A 22378-nucleotide genomic window follows, 5' to 3' on the forward strand; every position below is an offset into this window, starting at 1 on the left:
GAAGCTAATTTTTGGCAACCTGTAGGACTTTGGACTGCAGTGAGCTTATTTCCTCCTTTTGTTTCCCCCCATTTTGTTTACTTTTTCTTTTTTATCTACTGTTTTTTCTTACTTTTCTTTATTATTTTTCTTTGTTCTCCTTTCTCATTTTTTAAATTCTGTGTTTTTCTTATTTTTCTTCTTTTATTTTTGTCATTTTTTATATTTTCTTTTCCTCAGTTTTTTGTTCTTTTCTCATTTTTTCTTTTTTCTTTGTTTTTTGTTCTTTTTCTCATTTTCTTTAAGTTTTTTATTTTGTATTGTTAGTACAGTTAGTATAGTATTGTCAGTATAGTTAGCATATTTAGTATAATCAGTATTATTTATTAGCATAGTAAGCGTAGGTGGTATAGCAGGATTAGGAACCCTGCCTTTCCCTGGAGACCATTTCCCTACAGTGAAGCGGCGGGTACTGAGAGGGCAAGACCTGCTTCCTGTGTTCTTATCCTTTAAGTACAGAAAACTCTTGAAGAAAATCATGACCCTCGACCCCACGAAGAGAAAATATTTAGAAGACATCATGAAGGACCCATGGGTTAATATGGGCCAGGAGAAACTCAGGCCTTATGGGGAGCTGCCCTGTGACAACAGGGACTTCAGGGTGATAGAGGTGATGATGGACATGGGCTTTGAGTGGGACAAGATCCAGGATTCCTTAAGGAAAAGGAGATTTGACAGTGTCATGGCAACATACCTAATCCTAAGCTCCAAGAAACCCAAGATGGAGGGCCACACCATCACTTTGAGGTCCTCCGCTTCCATTCACCCCAAGAGCTGCAGCTCCTCCCTAAGCCACAAGGTGCAGCCGAAGGTCTCTGCACTCCCAGTGAAAGGCAATAAAGCCAAACCCACCTGGCTCCATGAGGCAGAAAATCAGCAGCCTACTCAGGAGCCTGCCAGTCCCCCACTCAGACTGGAGTTGAGAGCCGCCACCCCCAGTCCAAGCCCCCAGAGTGGCCCTGGGGCCTTCTCCTCCACCCACAGCACCAGCAACAGGAGCCACAGAGAGAACCTGCAATGGAAATTCCCTCCACACTGGGGAGCCTGATGGGGTGACCCCAGCCTCTCCCTCTGGCTGGTGGGGGGCTGCTGGGAGATTCTTAAACTTTCTAAGATGCTTCTGTTTTTGTCTTCTCAGCAGCAACCAGCATGGCAAACACAATAGCGTGTAGCCAATTTAATCTCATGGCAGGGTTCAAATCAAAGATTGTGGGGAGGTCAAGCCGCACCCCTGCATTTTAAATGGAGAGCAAGATGCAGAGCTCCAGCGAGCCTGGCAATGTGGTGTGGGAGTTCGGCCAGAGGCTGGACACGTTCAGCTGCAAGTGGGAGCTTTACAAGAAGTACACGCCGTATGTGCACGGATGTGCAGGCGAGAGTCGATTTGGTCCAGTGGACGGTGGAGGTGTGCAAACCGCTTCGGTATTCTCTGCTTGGGATTCACATCAGAATGGTATCTGGCACCTCCATGGCCTTCAGAAGAGTAGTATCCAAAATACTTGGTGAACTTAGAGGATGGGCTGGAGGCACCTGGGGGACACAAGGAGAGGCCACCCTAGCTGCAGGTCTGCCCCTTGGCCGCCCCCTGGGAGAAACTTCAGGGGCTGAACTGCTTTTCCTGGGGCACTTCTTCCCTCCCCTGTCCTCTCCGTCTTTTCTTCCATGTTTGTGGGGAGGAGGGATGGTTCTTGTAAAGTACTTGGTTTTCCAAGTCTTGTAATAAACTTGATGCTCCAGAAAGATGTATCACAGATACGCTATCTTGCATCCTCTCTGCGCAGAATTGGGGCTGTGCATGCTCCAGTTTGAGAAGCAGGTAGTGATGCAGTACTTGGAGTTAATCAGAACAACTATATGGGAAAATGACTTACAATTACTAAGGGAACTCTCAGCAGCAACGAGTGTGGTTCTGAAGGGAAAAGGCTGTGAGCCATAGTGCAGGGCAAAAAGGCAGAAACTGCATACTAACATTTTCAGAAGTGAGGGAAACTTCTGACCCTGTGGCCTTTATTAACTACAACGAGGTGGTCCATAATAGATAACAAAGACCCGTGAACCAGCCTGTGTGCAGAGTCAGAGAAGTGGCACAAGTGTGGGCCCCCAAAGCGGCCTAAGGGTCACTCCCATGTGCGGCTGAGTTTTCTGGCTATAACGCAGGAGCGGGCCCTTCCACCGTGATGATTTCTCCTTTTTGTGACAGTGGCACAGAGCAGTCCCTCCAGGAGTCCTGACCGAGGTCTGGGCTGTTCAGTCTGCTCAAGGTTCCAGGGGAGCTCCACAGGAAGCCAGACATCCTGGGGGTTAGAGGAGGATTCATGGTAAGAGACAGCAGCCCAGAGGAATGGAGGGGATGGCAGAAAGGTGGCTTCTAAAAGGCAAGTTCCAGGTGCCCAGGGCTTTCCCTGGTATTTCCATTTTAGGCAGTGAATTTGTTGTTTCAGATGTCTATCAGGGAGCTTCCGCATGGGCTCCTAAGAAGCTGAGGAATGTCCAGGAGGCCCCTGGCTGCTTCTCGCGAGCCTGGGTGGCACTGTGTGCAGAGTCTTTCCACGTGCTCTCGAGACTGCCCAGGGACGGTCCCAGCATCTGACCAGTCAGAGAAGATTTTCCTTCGCACACTGAGAGCAAGGCCAGGGGAAGTAAGAGGAGGGCTGGGGATGGGCTGGGAGTCTTATCGCTCCCCCTTCATGTCCCCCGTTTTGGTTTTCTTTATGCCAAACAGCCCGATGTGTGGTCAGTGAGCGTTGCTCTCCTTGAGATGCGTCCATGGCTTTCATTCCCTTCAGGGAGAGTCCCAGTGCCTTAGTGGGCTTTCGGGACCCTCTATGACCTGGCCCCCTGCAGACCTTTCACTAGCACCCGCTCCTTGCACTTTACTCATAGTGAATTGTTCAGTTTCCCCCAGATACTCTGCCCATGAGGTTTACTCTCTAGGAAGTCCACATGCCGGGCACTTGGCCAAACTGTCAGGCTCTCCGAGATGAATCAGACAGAGGTCCTGCCCGAAGGGCACGGTCCAGCTGGGAAGACAAGACAGGGACCTAACTACGGTACAGTCACCTGTGCACAGGTACAAAGGAAGGGCAGTCACAGCACAGCACACGCTCACCTGCTGCTGCCAGTATCGAGACAGTGTCTTGAAGGAGGTGGCATCTAGCGGGGCCCTGATGCACGGCTCTGACCACAAGATATGGAGAGGAGGCATCCCAGACAGAAGGAAGCCGGAGTGTGAGGCACATACAAGACAGAGGTGGGGAATGAGGCTGGGGAGTGGGGGTTTGGACCAGCACCCCTTGTTTCTGGGACCACTTCCCATTGGTGCATTTTGGTCTGCGTCTCCAAACTTAAATATCCCGCAGCTCATGGCCTGGAAAGCAGTCAGCTCCGATACAGAATGTTCTGTTAACGAGACTTTCTCCTCTTGTGTGAGCTGTGGGCCTTGACTGGCTGGGCCAGTGGCTGCCTCTGATCTCCCTCGTTAGTCCAAGCTCAGTTCCACAGGAAGGGCTTTGGGTTTCGTTCTAAGGAGCAGGGGATCCATGAGTAGGGAGTGACACGATCGGCTTCCATTGGAGAAGACACTCCTGGCTGCGTGCACACCATGGGCTCCGGGTAGGAGAGAACCTCGGAGATGGTAATGGCATCCCACCAGCGATTTGCCAGCAAATCTAATGAAAAGCACCCACTAGCCCATGATTTTCAGCTGGTTCCTGAATTATGAATTAGTGCAATTTGGCTGATGGATAATTATTCATAAAACACGAACTCAAGGTAGGGAGTGGTCAGGCGTGGGAGGAAACATTAAAAGGGGTGTGGCAGAGAGGTCCAGGTGTCTCCCAATAGCAGTGTCCACTTTTCAGAGCAACTGAACACCTGACTTTTAGCTGAGCATGAGTTCCCAGCTCTACTACAGAGACTGAGACTACAAGGTTCCCAGCGGCCTCTGCAGCTAGGCTGGGTGTATAACCAAGCTCTCCCTCCAGGATGGGGAAGGAAGCAATTTGTGCAGCTTCTGGAATATTTCCTAGGAGAGAGAAGCAGGCCCTTCTTTCTGCTTCTTCTTCTGTCCTGCTGCTGGGAGCATGAGCTCTGAGGCTGGAGGTTGGTGAGGACAACTCCTCAGGGATGACAGGGCAACAGGGAGAGGGGCCTCCTGGAGCAGCCTGCCAGGCCGGCCCTGGACTGTCTGCCTCCAGACTGAGCCTGGGAGAGATGCCAACTTCCGTGTGCCACTCTCCTGGGAGGGGGCGGGGGGGGGGGGCCTTTACTACAGCAGATGAACCTTATCCTGTCCAGGACAGTAGTCTTGGAGGGAACTTTCTGTGTGGTTCCCTTGGGTCAGGCTGCTCCCAAGGCCACAGCTGTCTGAAGTGCTCAGCCCTCCTTTCCATGGGGTGACAACAAAGCTTGGCTCCAACCCACTCCCCTCTCTGGGCGGTTCTCTGGAAATTTAATGCATGAAGGTCAATGCCCCCAAGTAAACAAGCCTGGAGGTGGTATCTCCCAGGGCATCCTCTTGTTCTGTCCTCCCACACTGTGCACCCCGACTCTCTCCCAAAGACGCACCTTGTCCTGAAACAGGCTGGGCTGACTCTTTCCCTGCTAATATCTGCAGATTCTCATGAAATAACTCAGGGAACGAGCCATCTCATGTGTGGTGTAACTTGATTACCGCTAGAAAGATGAGTTTGGAACTGGTGAGTTCCCTGCTAACTGACAAGTTTAATAGCTGAATTTGAAAAACCAACCAAATTCCAGGCACAGTGTGAGGCAGAGACTGGGACTCGATCAAGCCTTGGCCTGAGCCCTCAGTCTGGGGACACAGATATTCAGGACTTCCCAGGGGTCTGGCCTTGTCCGTCTACTTTCTGATATGCCCTCCACTCTTATGGAGCCTCCAATTTTATGGGGAAAAGGAACTCTAATGTATACTAAAATATTAAACTTGTTGAAGATACTGTAAAAGGATACATAGTTCATTTGTTCTTCGTGTGTTTACACTAAGTGTCTGCAAAGTGTCTTGTAGCACTGGTTTAAAATAGAATGTATTAATGGAAAATTTGAGATTCAGTAAGGCCAATAGATCAGGAGACGATACCATTGAAAAGATAGTTTCTTACAGTTCCCAGAGGAGGGGGCACACAGGGCCACATGGGGGTGGTCAGGAGGCACAGGGAGCAGGGGAAGTGTGGGCAGGAGCCTTTACTGTGGTCTCTGCAGGAAGGAACAATGAGGCAGGCTGAGCAGGCTTAGGACTGGCTGGTCTGAATAATTTCACAGGCTCTGGGGTACAGGGTCTGTCGCAGTTGTCTGGTACCTGCCCTGGGTGATAAGGGCAGGGGGACAGTGGCCCAGAGTATGAGTGTCCAATAGAGGAGGTGGTTGGGGTGTGGATGGACCCTGGATTGGTTGGTGTGTATCTGAAGAGTGGGCCCGCGAAGGAGGCTTCTTCCTGGGGGTGGGAGAAGTGGGCAACCAGGGAAGCAGGAGGCCAAGTCGAGGGGATTCAGAACAAGGCATGTCCCACGTTTGCATGCAGGACAGATGTTAAAGCATCAGGTTTACAGAAGCTAGAAACATGGTCCATACGAGGGCTCAGCTCAAATGTCACCTCCTCAGAGGAGCCTTCCCTGCCTACTCCATCTACAGAGACAGCCTCCCCAGCCCAGTCTCCCTACCATCACCACTTCACTCCCTTCATGGCGTTCAGGGCCCGGCCCCCTGCTCAGCACCCCGCCCTGCCTCTCCCCACCCAGAGGGAAAGTCCTCACAGGGGCCCCAGGCCCTGCTCCATCTGGGCCTCCACCTCTCTCTGTCCTCCCACCACTGTCCCCCCCGACCCCCAATCCCCGAGCCCTGCTCTTCCTCTGCAGCATTTCCACCTTCTGACCTGCTGTGCTCTGCTCACTCTTTGTCCCCCACCGTCAGGTCGGCTCCATGGGGGCAGCAGAGTTTGTCTCCTTCACTGAGTCTGTGCCTCCAGCCTAAGTCAGGGCCAGGCACAGAGTGGGGCTCCATAAACAGCGAATGAGCCGACAGCGCTTAGCACTCCCGGAAACGTGCTTGTTTATGGTCTGCAGTGTTCACTTGCTCAGGGCATGTCACTGAGGCCCTGCTGCCTGCTGGGCTGACTCCAGCCACAGGGCACAGCAGCGGGTGAAGCAGGCAGAGGTCTCCATTCTGATATAGCTGACAGCCTAGTCGGGGAGACAGAGAAAAAATAAGTAAAATATACCTAAAGTCAGGCGGTGATATGTACTATGGAGAAAAAGTCAGGAAGGACATTTAAGCAAATTCCCAAATGTATTTAGGGAGCAAGTAATACAGAGGGTAGAGTGTTCCAGGCTGCGAGACCAGCAAGTGCAAAGGCCCTGAGGCCACAGTGGGCTGCATGTTTGAGAGTCTTATTTATTAGTGTGGATTCTTAGTTTTGTCTCAAGTCTGTATTTCACTTTTGTTTGTAATCCTTGGTTTCACCTTTCTAGCTAATTAACCTGAGTTCAGCAAATTCTTTTCCAGTGATTAAAGGTAGAAACAGGTGAATTTTGGTCAGTATGCATTTATTGAATGACCTCCCTGGGCCCAGCTGTGTTAGGCACCAGGAGGCTGTGAAATCAACATGGCAGTGTCCGCCTTGACAGCCCCAGTTAATGAACGTTTCTCCCCTTATTCAGTGATTCTTTTCTAAGGCTGAGAGTTAATGACTTTTTTAGAGGCCCCACCAAAATGTCCCTGTGCACTGATTGATTAGAATAACCTAAACAGGGGCTGGCCCCAGGCCGAGTGGCTAAGTTCACGCGCTCCGCATCGGCAGCCTGGGGTTTTACTGGTTGGGATCCTGGCACAGACATGGCACCGCTCATCAGGCCATGCTGAGGTGGCGTCCTACATAGCACAACCAGAAGGACCCACAACGAGAACATAAAACTATGTACTGGGGAGCTTTGGGGAGAAGAGACAAAAAAAGAAAAAAGAAGAAGAAGATTGGCAACAGATGTTAGCTCAGGGCCAATCTTTAAAAAAAAAACAAAAAAACATAAACAAGCTCCAAAATGTTGTTGTACTAACAGAGTAGAAGTTACTTTACTAACAGTGGCAGTCCAATGCAGGTTATTTCTGATCAGTAGCCAGTTTTCCTCCACGGGGTCTATTCAGGGGTCCAGGTTACCTGCTTCTTGTGATGCTGAGATCCCGCAGGGCTTAGACCCTTCTGCATTTAGCCAGTGGAGGGAGAAGGAGAGCATGGAAAAGACAAACTCACTTCTTAAATGACCTGGCCCAGAAAGGACATCCTCAATTCCACTCTCACTTCCTTGGAGAGAACTAGTCATGGCCCCGTGTACATGTGAGGAGGGCTTGTAAACGTAGTTCTTGGTGACAGCTCTACATTATGGAGGGTAAACTCGTATTTTTTGGTGGGCAGCAAACCATTTCTGCCACACTCTGTATCCAAATAGCCATATATAAATGGCATGTACCCCTTGCCCTCTCGTGAGAAAAGGCAGGTGGACTCCGGACACTGGAAAGTGGAGTGTCCTGTGGGTAGAAAGGATGGTGTGTTGATCAGATTCACTTTGAATTGTTTGAATATTTTTAATTCCTTTCCTCATTCTGATATTGTTTAATGAAGCATTTTTTGGTAATTATTTTCTTTCATTTAGTAGATCCATCTCTTGTAACCGGAGAGCATGTCCTCTTTGTAAATTAATAAATCGGCGTTATGGTGGAACAGTGGAAGGAGGTGTGACGGGGCCAGGGCAGCATGCTGCTCCCTGGTGCTAGCTTCATTAACACGTATTACTTTGAAGAAGCCGTGTAACCTCGCCACTCCTTGGTGTCCGCGTATCTGTAAAATAAAGGACTTGTTGGGCTTTGCAACCCTTTCAGTTGTACATTTTTGCTACTTTATAATTCTATCCATCAGTGAGCTGATAATATTGAGTTGCTGGAGTGCAGACTTGAGGGACCCACAGCCTGGACTGAAAGTTCCCACATAAGTATAGCAACTCTTAAAGTCCTTTTTACCATTCCCACCTCTGCAATGTCAGCAGAGACATCGTTTTTGAATAGCGAGGCTCGAAGGAAAACAGAGGTTGAATAACAGCATGGTAGCAAGAATGCCGACACTTGGTGAGAAATTTCCATCAGTAGCAGAAAAGAAGGGTTTTACAGGGAGTGAGCTCATCAGCCCCACCACAGAGCCCTCCTCAACAAGAGAGGGTGATAAATTTTCCCAGGCACTTAGAGTTCATAAAGCAGTCACCATCCACATAAGGAAGGCAGAACGGGCTATTATTTTCATTACGTATTTAGGGTTTTTTAAAAATAGGTTTATGGTTCAAACATCAAAAAGTACAAAAAGGCAAATGGTAAAAAGCTTCTATCCTACCCTAGTCCCCCACCTGCCCAGTTCTCATTCCTCACCCCTTGCAAAATAAATAACTGCTTATATTAGTTTGTTGTCATTTCAGAGATTTTTATGCACATACATTCTTTTCCCTCCTCTTCTACATATATGACGATATTCATTATATGCTCTTCTGCCCTTGCTTTACTTTGATATACAAGGGAGTTCTTCCTATTGTTTGTAAATAAAGATCACTCTTTTTGTGTTTTATAGGATGCGATCTATAATTTATTTTACCAGTTTCCTAACACTGGACATTTTGTTTCCAGTCTTTTGTGAACACAAACTATGCTTTAATAATTTAAGTAGAGTTGTGCATAAGTCATTTCAGACACTTACATATGACTATATACGTAAATTCCTGAGAGTGGTAATTTTGATAGATATTTTGAAATTACCCTTCATTGACCCATTTAATAGATGAGGAAAGGTGGTAAGAATTTGTTATTGCAAGTCAAGAGCCGTAAACAGCATACCTGCTCACAGGTATGATTTTCCTGAGTCAGAGCTGGGTGGGCGTAACACAGGAGCAGACAGGTTTGGTATTGTGAGCTCAGGCAGGCAGCTGTGAGGGGGGCAAGCAGAACAGCTCAGCAGCTCACCGAAGCGCCAGTGGAAAGGATGAGGCTTGGTGGCATTGTACTGGGAAGTCACAGAGGCAGATGTGAGCTGTGTTACCAGTGTCTGAGCAGGCACCTTGTGAGCCAGAAGCCCAGGGTGTGGGCATCAGCTTGGTAAAAGGCTCCAGAAATGGCAGGTACACAGACATCACAGGGCGGCCTTTGAGCCAGACTCCTTGTGCCAGTCAAGTTCCTGCCACCCACACCTGGATTCACCAGGTCTTACAACAGATAGTGATGGTCATAGGACAGTGGCTGAGTTGTGGCCAACCCACATGTCACTTAAGCCTCAGTGAGGGGTAGTGGGGTAACTTTGTTAAAGTGGAGCAGCCTTGCTTGCACATTTTAAATACTGAAATATATTTATTTATATATTCATTTATATATATATACATTTATTTGTATATTCATATATAATTTATATATAATATTCATGTTATTTTTTTACTTATATATAACATAATATTAAGTATATTTTAAAATATTTATATATATATGTATATTTAAATAATGGAATATATATGTTTTTTCATGTATTTTATTTTTTAGAGCAGTTTTAGGTTCACAGCAAAATTGAGTGGAAAGTACAGAGAGTTCCCATATATCTCCTCTCCCACACATGCATGGTCTCCCCCACTATCAGCATCCTGCACCAGAGTGCTACATTTATTACAATTGATGAACCTACATTGACATATGATTATCATGCCAAGTCCATAGTCCACCTAAGGTTTCATTCTTGGTGTTGGACACTTTATGGGTTGACAAGTATATTTTTTAATTCTTCTCCTTAGTGCTACATTAACTTATTTAATCTTCCAGTAGCCCTAAGAGGTAGGTGCTATTATTACCCCCATTTAGAGAAAAGGAAACTGAGGCACAGTGAGGTTAAGTGACTTGCCCAAGGTCACATGGCTAGTGACTGTTGAACCGAATTTGAACCTTGACAGTCTGACTCAGTGTGTGTTCTTAACCACTATCTTCTACTGGCTCTAACTCGATTCCCAGCCTCTGGGTTCTCTTTCTCCTTCCCACCCCTCCTCCAAGTGAGAGAAGAGGGTTCTCTCTGCTCTTACTTACCCTGCCTTCCCCTGAGCCTCACTGCCTGTTTGAGGAATCTTTGAGCAACTTCTGCTGTTCTCTGCAGCAGGGGCCCTGGGTGCTGAAGGGCAGGAGCAATGGGTTAGCTGTGACCATGAGCCTGAGGGTTATTTGTCAGGGTGACAGAAGGAGAGGGTAGGAGAGGCTGGGAGTGGTGGAGAGTGGAAAGGAGCAGGTACAGCGACACTAGACTTGGAGTCCAAAGAGATCTGAGATTAAAGGGCACAGTGAAGATTGTAGGAGGGAGGAATATGGGACGAGTCTCCTAGGGAGACCAATGTTCAGACAGGATAAGCCTTGGTTCTGGGTCACAGCAACAACCAGGCTTTTCACTCATTCATTTATTTGTTGTTCATAATCTCCTTTTATTTGGAGAGAAAATTCTGATAATCAGAGGGTCTTTTGTTTGCTGGACAGGGTGGTGGAGGAGAGTGATGGTTTACACTTTTGGAAGAGCTTGAACACAGCTAAAGTGTTCTGCAAAAGCAAAGGAGAGAGTTTGGGTAGCCCAAAAGGAAGATCTAGAATGGCACTGTCCAGTATGGCAGCCACTGGCCACATGTGGTTGTTGAGCACTTGAAGTGTGGCTGGGCCTAACTGAGATGTGCTGTAAGTGTAAAACTCACATTGGATTTTCATGACTTAGTAGGAAAAAAAGAATGTACACTGTCTCAGTAATCATTGCTTATATTGATCATATGTTGAAATGATAATATTTTGGATATATTAGGTAAAACAAAATATGTTATTAAAATTAATTTTACTTTCTTTTCCTTTTTTAATGTGACAACTAGAAATTTTTAAATTACATATGTGGTTTGCACTATATTTCTACTGGGCTGTGGTGATCCAGAAGGAAGGGACAAGAACCATGAAGACTCAGGACTGTGGGGGAAGGTTCATGAAAGAGGGAAGCCCTGTGGCTGGTGATTAAGAAGGAAGATGTGGGAAAACTTCACTGATGAGGGTTTTTTGGAGGGTAATGAGTGTGGGGTGCAATGTAAGCTCTTACCTCAGTCTTCCCTGTGAAATCTTCAGCAAAATCACTACTTTTTAATAAGCAAATTAAAAAGAATTTCCTTTGGAGAACTTCATGTCTTCTCTCCACGTGACTGAAAGGCTCTGGGTCCTAGAAAACCATGTTTAATTTCACTGGTTTGTATTTGGGGCCTAAATGAAATTAGTTAACTAGAAGAATAGTGTTGAGTGTGATACCCTGCTGCTTTACGTTCTAGGCAATATGGCCAATGAACTCTTAAGAGTTTCTAGATTATCCATGAATCATTTTTACGAGAGAGTAGTTTTCTTCTTTCCCTACATTGTGTTTCTTTCCCTATTAATTTTTGCTAACATGACTGAATTGCAAGAGTTGATTTCATAGGAGGCTCTGAGTCATTATGGGATTTCTGGCTCATCAAATTCAAATTCAAGTCATTGCTAATGTTGCTACCTAATAGTTGCTTGATGGGTTTTGTTCTTTGGGAGTTGTGAAGCCAGCTTGTCAGAGAGTGAAGCTTCCTGGGATACAGCTCTTTTTAATCATCTCTTGTAGCCTTTGCATATCAGATTTGAGGCATAACTGAAAAAGTGTTTGAGGACTGTGGCTGGCATACCCTATGCTGCTTTCTTGACCTGTGAATAAAAAGAAGCTTGAAAACAAGAATTTAATTTGAAGCTTCGTAATTAGGACCGTGGCTGACATTCTGGTGTGAATTTGGGGAAGCAAAATGCTAGAGGAAGCTACAGAGAACTTGAGGGAATAGAGGGAAGCAAGTTAGCTGGCTTTCTAATGAGCCAAATAATTTGTAAAAGTAACAGTAGCAGTAAATTTGAGGTGATGTGGTCTCAAAGGAAAGACTGCATTTTAATGAATTACTGTCCAATTCATCCTTAGCCTGATTCCATCTCCTTTTGCAGTATGAAATAATGAGCCTCTGAAAACTAACATAGCTGAACTGATTTTAGAGATTTACCATCTTTAACCCTATAGTGCCGTGTGTGCATGGCTTTCTGTGTAAGAACAGAAATACCAGGAAAATGGTCCAGATTGATTGTAACTGGTGATTTAAAACCCTTGAACTGGGTATAATGTAGCAATAGAGATAATAAATGTAGTGGAGGGTGAGGAAAAGAAGTTGTGTAGGGGCATGAAAAAAGGGACTGTAACAGAAAAAAAATGCCAAGTTTGTGTAACCCTCAATAAATATGGATTATGTAGATATGTTTGATTTTCTACCAGGGGCATTTCCCAAAAACTCATACTTTTAATCTGCTTTGATTTCCAGAGAACATCCCTTGAGTTTTCTATAAAGTTTGCAAGATTTCCCCTGTGAGTTTCCATGATTGCCTTAAGCTTATTTCATGTATTTTATTGGAATCAGGATGATAAATGAATGATTTGATGGTTAAAGTGCTAGACAAAGAGCCAGACAATAAGGAAGTCTGCATAAATTCCGAATTTTCTCTTTAATCAAAGGCTGGGTTGGGATTAGAACTTTGGGGTTGGCACAACTGAATTAATCCAAGTGGATGATTAATTTTCTTGTCTGGTTAGTGTTAGCCACAATTAGACAGATTTCAAGGTGGATGAAAGTAATGAACCTGATTTTGCAGTAATCACACAAGAATGTATTCAACCAAATGGCTCTGTCCTTCTGTTTTCCCTGCAAGGATAAAAGCTTATGTTAAAGATGTGGCCATTGGCCAAAACAATCTTTAAAGCCCTCTCTTGGAATTGACTTCAGAGCTTGAACCAGAGTCTTTTTAATAATCTTGGCTGTCACACATCTTCATCCTTTAGGGAAAGATTTGATGTTTGGAGAACATCAAACGGCATTTGCAGCCAAATCTTGTAAATAAGGTGGATGATAATTCTGGAGGATACCCTTTGAGGTCAAAAATCAAATATGACTACGGAATATTGAAAACAATTTGCTGGGAGCTTCAAAACCCTTAAATTAAAATCAATTTTGAAATCAATTCCAATATAGGAGTGGCCAAAGAGTTTCGAGCTAAGGCAGTGCCCTTGGAACATGGAAGTGTAGAGTCTGCCAAGGTGACTGTTCTAAAAGAGATTACACAATTTAGATGTTTGTTTAAAAAATCAATCACATCACTTTATGGGCTCAGTGAAATGTAATAGGAAGAACATGAACAGTGAGAGCCAGATGGATATGCCTCCACCCCTTTCAGCGCCGAGTGACCTTGGACGAGTTATTTAAGCTGTCTGAGCTTCTGCTTCAAAATTAGCAGTTGGAGACAATAATTCCCAGTGGGACTGCTGTGAGGGTTAGAAGCGAAGTGTGTGGAGCACCACATATATTGCTACCCCTAGTGCAGGGTTTGTACTTATTATTTGATGGGTTTATTTATACCCAGCCGTATTTCAAATGGATTAAAAGTAGCTCAAATGCTTGTTTTCTATCCATACATAGCCTTAGTTAGGAAAGGGTAATATTCATAAATGCACCGTGTGCTCAAGTCGTTTACATTAACATGTGTTTTAATTTTTTATTTTGCTTTTTAGAAAGTAGGTATTGATCCGTTAAATACTAATTATGGTGCGGGCAGAAAATGTACTAATGAATGTTCGGTAGCATTTACAATGATTCAGACACTGAATCAGACACTAATTATTTATGTGTACATTAACTTGTATCATCCAGTAACCCTGGGATGTAGGTACTGTTACTATCCCCATTTTGGAAATGATAAAATTGGAGCATTTTCTGTAAGTTATCTAAAGTCAAAGAGCTAGTAAGTGATGAGACCAGGATGCAAATTCAGGCAGGCTGTTGCCCACACCTGGCCCCTTAACCACTACACAACCTCATTAAGTATAGTGAATGATAGGTTCATCCTTTAGGGATAAATTTGACATTTGAAGAATTATCAAGCACCATTCGTAGCCAACTCCTGTAAATAAGGTGGGGGATAATACTTTAAGGTCAAAAATCGAAAGTGACTAAATATTAGAATGGAATATTGGAAATGATTTGCTGGTAAACTTCAAATTCCATAAATTAACTTTGAGTTACAACAAAGGAGCGGCCAGAGTGTTTTAAGCAAAGGCAGTGGCCTTGAAACATATAAGCATAGAATCTACCAAAGTTTGTTGAGAAGGACCAGGACGCACCAACCTGTGTTGGGTAGGTGCCAGAAGGCAGGTTCAGCTGCAGGACAGATGAAAGTTTAGTCCAGCAGGCAGACCACTATCTACCCAGGATATGGCAACCATCAATGAGTGGCCATCCAGACAAGCTAGGGCATCCTGATCCAGAAAATGGGGTATCTAAGATGATGAGGCAGCCAATATTGGGGCAGTCTGTCCCTAGGAGAAGAACCCAAATCACTGGACAGAAGATCAGCGGCCAGATCCCAATCCTTGCATGAGGGGCAAAGCTAGGTCTAAAATTAGGATTAGATAGAGTCTGCGAATGGGCTGAACCTGCAACTGACAGGCTAGGGCAGTTGGAGAAGGTCAAGTGGCCTCTGCCTTTGGGAGAGGGAAGATGTAGGCCTTTATGCCCATTATGCTTCCTGTGTGGATTTCTTATGTCAATTTCCCGAATGCCACTTACCTTCTGAGAGGCAGTGCAGTGGGACCCCAAAGACATAGCAGAGCCTGGTACAGTATTTCCTGTTAGGGTGCCACCTTCATGATTTTTACTATAGCTATACTATTTATTGTTTTACATTTCTCTTTAAATGAACTAGTTATTGATTGATTGATTTTTGCTGTTGTCATCTACCAACATGAGTATCACACCTTTGGTAACTAGTTTGGTATCAAACTTGGTAATATGGAAAGAGGCAGAAAGTTGACTAGAGGGACTATTTACAAAGGTGTGGCCTATGCAGGATGCCAAATACCAATACTCCTACCACCTATAAGCCTGAAATGAAGGGGAAGGAGCCATTATGTGCAACCATATGGAGAGGGCCACCCAACAAGACCCTTCAGACAAGGACATTGCCAGCCCAAGGCAATCTTGCAGAGAGGGAACTGGGAGAATAAATAGTCAGACCTCTGTCTCCTCCCTCTCTCTGATGTCCCACCAGAGCTCCCCATTGGCCAAACCCAAACAGAAGTCAGAGGAACAGGGAGAAATTGATGCAACCCAGAGAGTCCAACCTCACAGGGCACAGAGCAGAGTGGAGAGGTGTGTGGAGGGGATCTGGAGGGGAAAACTGAAGATATTTGGCCCACATGTCTTCATCTAAGCTGGATAGGGTCAAGGACACAGCCCTGAGGTCCAACCACAGAGACCTCGCTCTGGTTGACATCTAGCCACTCAGCAACACTCCTTAGGTTCAAGTACTCAACTTACCTGAAGTCATTACCAGTACTATCTGCCATACCATGCTTCACAATTTCAGGCACAAGGATATCAGGGGAAACAAAATAATATTTTGCTGAGGCAAGATGTTCTGTGTGAGGAGAGTTTTTCAGACCCATGAGCCTGTTTAAAATGGAAACGATTTTAGGAAGGAGAAATGTGTGATTTGTATCCATTGTAGCTCCCAGCATCATTAAATTTAATATCCAAATGAATCAAAGGAGATTAAGCTTTAACAAACTCTAGTCTTTTTTATTTCTGTCTTCTATATGTTACTCTTGTAAATAGATACATCATGTTTAGAAGAGCTGATGGTTTGAGTGGAGTCCTTGATGTCCTGTTCAATGTTTCATTGTTTCACAATTGATCTAATTCATGGAAGGAGAAAATATTTATAGGGTAGGGAAGATTGATAAGAATACCTGGGTATTCTTATTCTGTCACCTTTTTTTTTTTAATAAGAATCATTAATCTCCCAGTTTACGCAGATGGGGTGTGTGTGTGTGTGTGTGTGTACTGCTTCCAGGGCATAATCCTGTTTGGAAACCACAACTGTTTGTTGCTATGGAAATTAATATGTAGCCACAGTCTCAGGGTCATTGGCAGCCCCTCCAGTGACTTGGTGGCAGATGTCACGTTGACTGGAACTGTATATGTGCAGGTGGAGTAGGACAGGCTACAGTTCCAAGAAATAAGACTTTATTCCAACTCCAGTGGGAGAAGATGAGCAACATTCATCAAGTCCACAGGAGGTAACTGTACTTCTTAGATATACACAAAAGCATACAGACTTACGTACATGGAGTCATACTGTTCATTCTGGGTTTTTCAGGAGAGAGGATGGCTAGCACAGTGTTTCTTCTTTTCCCACTTCTTCCCCGTCCACTTTTAGTGTTTTCCCTACACCTGAATTACCACCACCACCACCACACATACACACACACACACACACACTACCCTCTGTGTTAACAACCTGGTATGACTCCCTTTGTTCTTTTTCACATTGCATTTTGTCCTCAGTCAGACCCTTCTTCTAAAACTACTTCAGAATATATTAAAAGGGACAGTATATTGGAAATTCTTATCAACAACTACTTAAGGACAGATCAACCAAAGTAATTTACAGCCTCCTCTTCTATTAATCCTAAACCGACATGAGCCTCAGCCAACATGAGATACCTGGATTCAACTGCTGGTTCTATTTCTAAATAGTGCACTGCAGTGGAATTCCCTCCCGTTGTTCACCTTTTCCAGCCAGCTGTGGAACATTCCAGAACTAGGGTCCAGAAAGCCACCTGTGCTTCACTACTGGAAGCCTGGATCCCCTCACTCCTGCAGCCAGGATGCCACAGCACCCCTCCTCACGTTGTGTGGGTGCTCCTGCGGAGGGGACTGTGTCTTGCCTGTGTCCTCCAGGTCTTCCAGCCTTTTTATAGAAGAGGAGGGATTTTCTTCAACCAGCTGGAGCTGCTCCCTTTCCCCCAGCCTCCAGAGGCACGGGGGTCAAAATCAAGGACATTGACTGGATGATGACACTCCTCTCCTAGGCCTTAGTTCCTTGGATGCTTACAAGCTTATGAAATCCAGAACCTATAGGAACAGCAGCCCTGATATGACTCACAAAGTGATGCAGTTGTTGTTGTTTTAACTCCAGGTTCCTTGTGTAGCTTGAACTTATTTCTCTTTCTCACTTATCACCAGGTATTATAATTATCGAAGCTGTCTACCCTTGAAGGCTCGGAACATGGTTTGGAAACTTATGCATCCCCTTCCTGGCACTGTGCCTGGTACATATCCAATAAATGCCGACTGGATCAACACACGCAAATGTAGGAAAATGTCAACTCCCTAGAGTTCTTTGTGCACATAGAGCATCAGAAGGTGGAAGAGTTCGCATGGGTGGATGAGGGCAGCAAAGATTCACGATGGCGAGGAAAAATGAGTTCTTCTCCAAAGGCTGAACATGCCAATGTCTAGAAGGCCCCTGATATTTGGGGGAAAATTTTTTTCAATCACTAAAAATTCATTGACTCTCAACTGTGCACCCTCTGTGCTTGGCACTGGGGAATCAAAGATAAATGTCAAGTCCTCTTTTCCTAAGGACTTCATATGTATAAGAATTGTTATTCAGAAAATTACAGGTGCTATAATATAATAATGTTATATATAATGATAGATGAAGTACAGTGGGGCCAAAGTGAGGAGTTAATTAGTCCTTATCCCTCCGCTGCTTAAACCCCCAGTGGGAGGCCACTGCAATTGAAATAAAATCCAGACTCTTTACCATGAGGTACCAGGCCCTGTCCTGCCAGCCCCTTCCCATCTCTCCATCCTCATCTCCCACCACACCACCCCTACTCACTTCACAAACCTTGTTTCTGTCCTTAGACATAGCAAGTTCCTTCTCAGCCTACGGCCCTGCCCTCAATCTTACTTGGCTGCCTCTTTCTTTATCATTCAGGCCCCAGCTCAATATGCCACCTCTTCTGGCCGCTATCTACATAACCCCCCTCCTCCAACACTCCCTATGCCATTACCCTGTTTTATTTTCTTCATGAGACTTTTCGCTATCTGAAGTTGTTTGTTTATTTACATAATTATTGTCTGTTCCCCTCTCCTTTCCCTTCATGCCCCCCCATGCACTAGAATAGGGGCTTCATGAGAGCAGGGAAACTCATCTGGCTTGGTCATCCCTCTGTCCCTGTGCCTAGAGCATCGCCTGGAGGCTGGCACATAATAGATGGTCATCAGGTACAAACTTGCTCCAGAGAAGACAAGAAAGATTCACCAAAGAAAAGTTATAGGTGAAAACTCTGCCAAGGACAGGGAAGGCGGGGCAGCGTTAGGGGTGTGGGGACCCAGGGTGCAGGTGAAGTGTGGAGATGAGGCAGGAGGAGCCACGTGGCCCACACGCTTTGTTTGCAGTGAGTAGGACTCAAGAACCCAGAGCCCAGAGCTAGAGAGCTGGGTCAGAGGCCAGTTCCATCCTTACCAGGTATGTGGCCTACGGCAATTGCTGAACCCCACTGTGCCTCTGTTTCCTTGTTTTTAAAAGAACCGATAATGCTTTCTATGAAGAGAGTAGAAAAGCCCCCTCTTCCTTGGCTAGTGTGAGGATTAAATGAGTCACTACATAGAAAATGCCTAGTGTGCCGGCTCTATAGTTAGCTAAGCATTTGTACTGTGCACTAGAGGGGAATCACTGAAGTCTGAGAAATATAGTCATGGGATTCAGGTTTGTACTTTAGAAAGATCAGGCTGGCAGTGGGGAGGATGGACTGGAGGGCGCTGAAAAATTAGTCAAGGAAACAATTGTGTAGGCGAGATGGACTATGACAAGGCAGTGAGGACAATGCAACAGTTTTTCAGACAATGGACTCAGTCATCAGTTTGGGGAAGGAGGTGAGGGAAAGAGACAAGTCAGTCATGATTCCTGGATTTGAGGCTTGGGCAACTGGGCGGCTGGTGGTGTCGTTCACCCATCCAGGAAATACAGGGGGCGGGGGGCCAGGTTTGGGAGGGTTGGGGAGGGAGGGTGAGGAAGCATGGTTTGTTCAGCTGTGGCAGGATGAGTTGGGGCGCTGTGAGAAGCCCAGGTGGAGCTGCCCAGCAAGAAAACCCCACATCTCCCTGGATCACAATATGAGCTAATGTGCTTAGCGCTGTACTTATTGGTACTTAATACATGTGAGCACTGAATATTTAGTGCTTATCATCTTTGCTTTCTAAGCAAATACTGTGAGAAACATCTTTGACCACATCTGAGTTTTTCCTTCTAGATTTCTATAAGTAGAGTCACTTGGGCAAAGGTATGTTACCTTTTGAAGATTTTAATTCATCTTGACAAATTGCTTTTCAAAAAGGTTGTACCAATGTATATTCCCACAATAAGCTGGGATTCTTTAAAAACAGCTTCAATGTATTTTTTATAAATACCACCCCAAAGTTCCCTGGGTATGGGGAACAGTCCTCTCATGTGCTACCAATGGACCTGACCAATGTCAGCTCTGTCCTTAGAAGCTGCTAGTTGCCTTTGTTCTAGGGAAAGCCCTCCAATCAATGTCTGGTATTAATTAGCGTGTTGCCAATACCACAACCCAAACTATATTCTTGGAAGCATGGCAGAGAGTGAAATATAGACACCCCACATAAACACTCCCCTGAGGCTTGGGGCTGGGGGTATGAGGAGAATGCACTTACTGAACAGGAAGCTCGGCTGTACCTAACTACATGATTTTAACAGTATTTTCCCCCAAAGAATGGGGTTTCTTGTAACCTTCTTTACCATGATTTAGTGTATGCACGTACATGGAAATCCCATTTCCTTTGAATCAGTCAGTGCTCTATGGGAAGGCCCCATTTGCTCATCAAATACAATTCTAACCCAGAACGAACTAAACTTTGTTTTTAATACATGTATCAATAAATTTTCATCGAGAAAATCTATTTTCACTGAAGACAGTGTTTTGGTCAGTTCTGCAGCTGTTTATGGTAATTGTTGGCCATTCAGTGCCTTGGATGGTTGTTATCGTATTTCTCACACTGTTTGCACACAGCCGACATACCGCAGTACGGTAACAATACCTGGAGAAGTGTTTAGTATGCTTAGTATCCCTCTCTGTGAACACTTGCTGTATGTTCATCAGACTTAGATTTGTACATTAATGTGGTTTTTAATTCTCTGTTGTCTTTTCCAGAGAGTCCTTATAAAGGAAACATGGGTAGGCTGTTCTTGTCCATGTGTTGTATTGAATTGAATCTTTGTTTTGTATTTTCCATGATCCACTGGAGGCCCCTTAACCAGGGGGCCCTCAGCACCAATCCTTGCCTCTTCTGTTCAGAGCATTAACCATCCATCCAAGTCTGAATAGAGACTCATACTTACTTTTGGAGAACTTTCTTATACCTCATCCACAGTCACTGTTCTAAGAGGTTGACAAAAGGAGGCCACAATTTTTCAAAGGAAATTGGGTCTAAAGTGGGACTCTTGGGAAGGAGGGAAGCAATAAGGATCCATCATCATTCCTCCAGTGTATGTCAGTCAGGGGTGTCTCTATCGAAGAATGGGGGAAAGATGATCCTTTGCTTGAATGTGAACTTGGTAGCTCCAAAATGGCCTCCTTGACTACTGGGATTGTCATAGTGCTTGAAGGAAATTGCTGTGGTTGTGGTGGGGAGCTGAGTAGAATATAATGCATCCCCATATTAGAGAGTCAATCAGATGGCGCTGGTCCTCCAGGAGCTTTCTGCTTTTACATTAAACAGTGTACTGCCCATCCCTTTTGTTCATTTGTAACATGGGCTCCCGAAAAGAACACTCTGAGAAAAGTCTGCACACATTGTTGACCCCATTTACCACAGGTGTCTTGAGATCATAGGGACCCTGCTTGTTTTTGTTGTTCTTTACATCCTTTGTATTTATTTCCATACACTAGACGCAGATTATGCTATAAAGCTATTTTGTGATAAGAATTGAGAGAGGTAAAACCAAATCTCTCTCTCTAGCTACAAATTCCTCTGGAAATAGGTAAAGAGACCTACCCATATTTTTAAGAAATTAACCATACTATGCAGTTCCGGCTATAATGGTAATTTACAGAATGACAGAATTTTAGATCCAGGGTGTACATGGGAAGTGGGCTAGTCAGTGTTTCTTTAAGTGTAATCTGTCAGAACTCTGGCCTCCAGGACAAACGTGTTTCCTAGAGGGGCCACCCAGTGGCATAGCGGTTAAGTTCCCGGGCTCCAGTTCGCAAGCACCCGGGCCAAATCCCCGATGCAGTCCTACACACCACTCATCAAGCCATGCTGTGGCCACCTCCCACATACAAAAGAGAGGAAGACGGGCACAGATGTTAGCTCAGGGCCAATCTTCCTCAACAACAACAACAAAAAAAGCATTTCCTAGAAACAAGTTTGGGAAACCCTGCATGCTGTATCTCCCTTCCTTTGAATACTCACAATTAAAAGTCAAGTCTAGGGGCTGGCCCCTCGGCCGAGTGGTTGGGTTCCTGTGCTCTGCTTTGGCAGCCTGGGGTTTCCTGGTTTGGATCCTGCCCTCAGACATGGCACCGCTTGTCAAGCCATGCTGAGGCGGCATCCCACATGCCACAACTGGAAGGACCCACAACTAAAAATACACAACTATGTACCGGGGGGTTTTGGGGAGAAAAAGGAAAAAATAAAATCTTTAAAAAAAAAGTCAACTCTAAGTCAATATTGCCCAAACTTATTTACCATGGAGTCTTTTTTCCCTGTGGAAGAGCTGTTAACATCCTGCTGTAGGAAATGAGTCCAGTCTCCTAGCGGAGGTCCAGAAAATTAAGCCACTTGTCTGAGGTAACAGAGCCAGTAACGACAGGAGGTGAAGCCATTCATGGTTGACAGCCTCGCTCAGATCGGCTGCGTATTTGTATTGACAGCAATGGCTTCAAAACATTTCAAGATTATTTTTTCTCCTTGAAATTTATTTAAAGACTCGTTTCTAAAGTATCTAGGATCCTAGTTTAATTTGAGAGATTTATCCCTCAGCAGATGGAAAATGTGTCAATTGGCCTATTCAATTCAGTAGTACTCTTTATTCATAAGCATCAGAGATGGAAGCTGAATAGTAAGCATGATGGAGAACAACGTGCTCCTGAGGGTCTCAGTCTGAGGGGTGGGAAGGAAGAGTGCCAGGAAGCAATGAAACAAGCAGATATGTAATTACAAATTACGATACATGCTACAAAGAAAATGAACTATGTGCTGTCAGACTGAGCTTAAATTTGCAATCAGCTTTTAATTGACCCAGATTCAGAAGGGATCAATAGCGGCTGTTTTTACGGTTATCTTGGTACTCAGCTCATGACTACAGTCTGAACCACCTAACA

General features: G+C 45.1%; 1 protein-coding gene across 3 annotated transcripts in view; it reads left to right on the top strand.

Annotated features, from left to right (window-relative positions):
- APBA1 (amyloid beta precursor protein binding family A member 1) overlaps window positions 1-22378 on the top strand; it is a 215687-nt gene that overhangs the window by 128039 nt on the left and 65270 nt on the right. Inside the window, exons 2-3 of one of the 3 annotated variants that reach the window (XM_046665140.1) lie at window positions 16168-16258; window positions 17208-17293. The exons of the other annotated variants lie outside the window; for them this stretch is intronic. The gene's annotated coding sequence lies outside the window, so the exon portion shown is untranslated. The remainder of the gene's footprint in view (window positions 1-16167; window positions 16259-17207; window positions 17294-22378) is intronic. 3 annotated transcript variants of the gene reach the window in all.

This window comes from Equus quagga, chromosome 6, assembly GCF_021613505.1.
Source record: "Equus quagga isolate Etosha38 chromosome 6, UCLA_HA_Equagga_1.0, whole genome shotgun sequence".
NCBI classification, from domain to species: domain Eukaryota; kingdom Metazoa; phylum Chordata; class Mammalia; order Perissodactyla; family Equidae; genus Equus; species Equus quagga.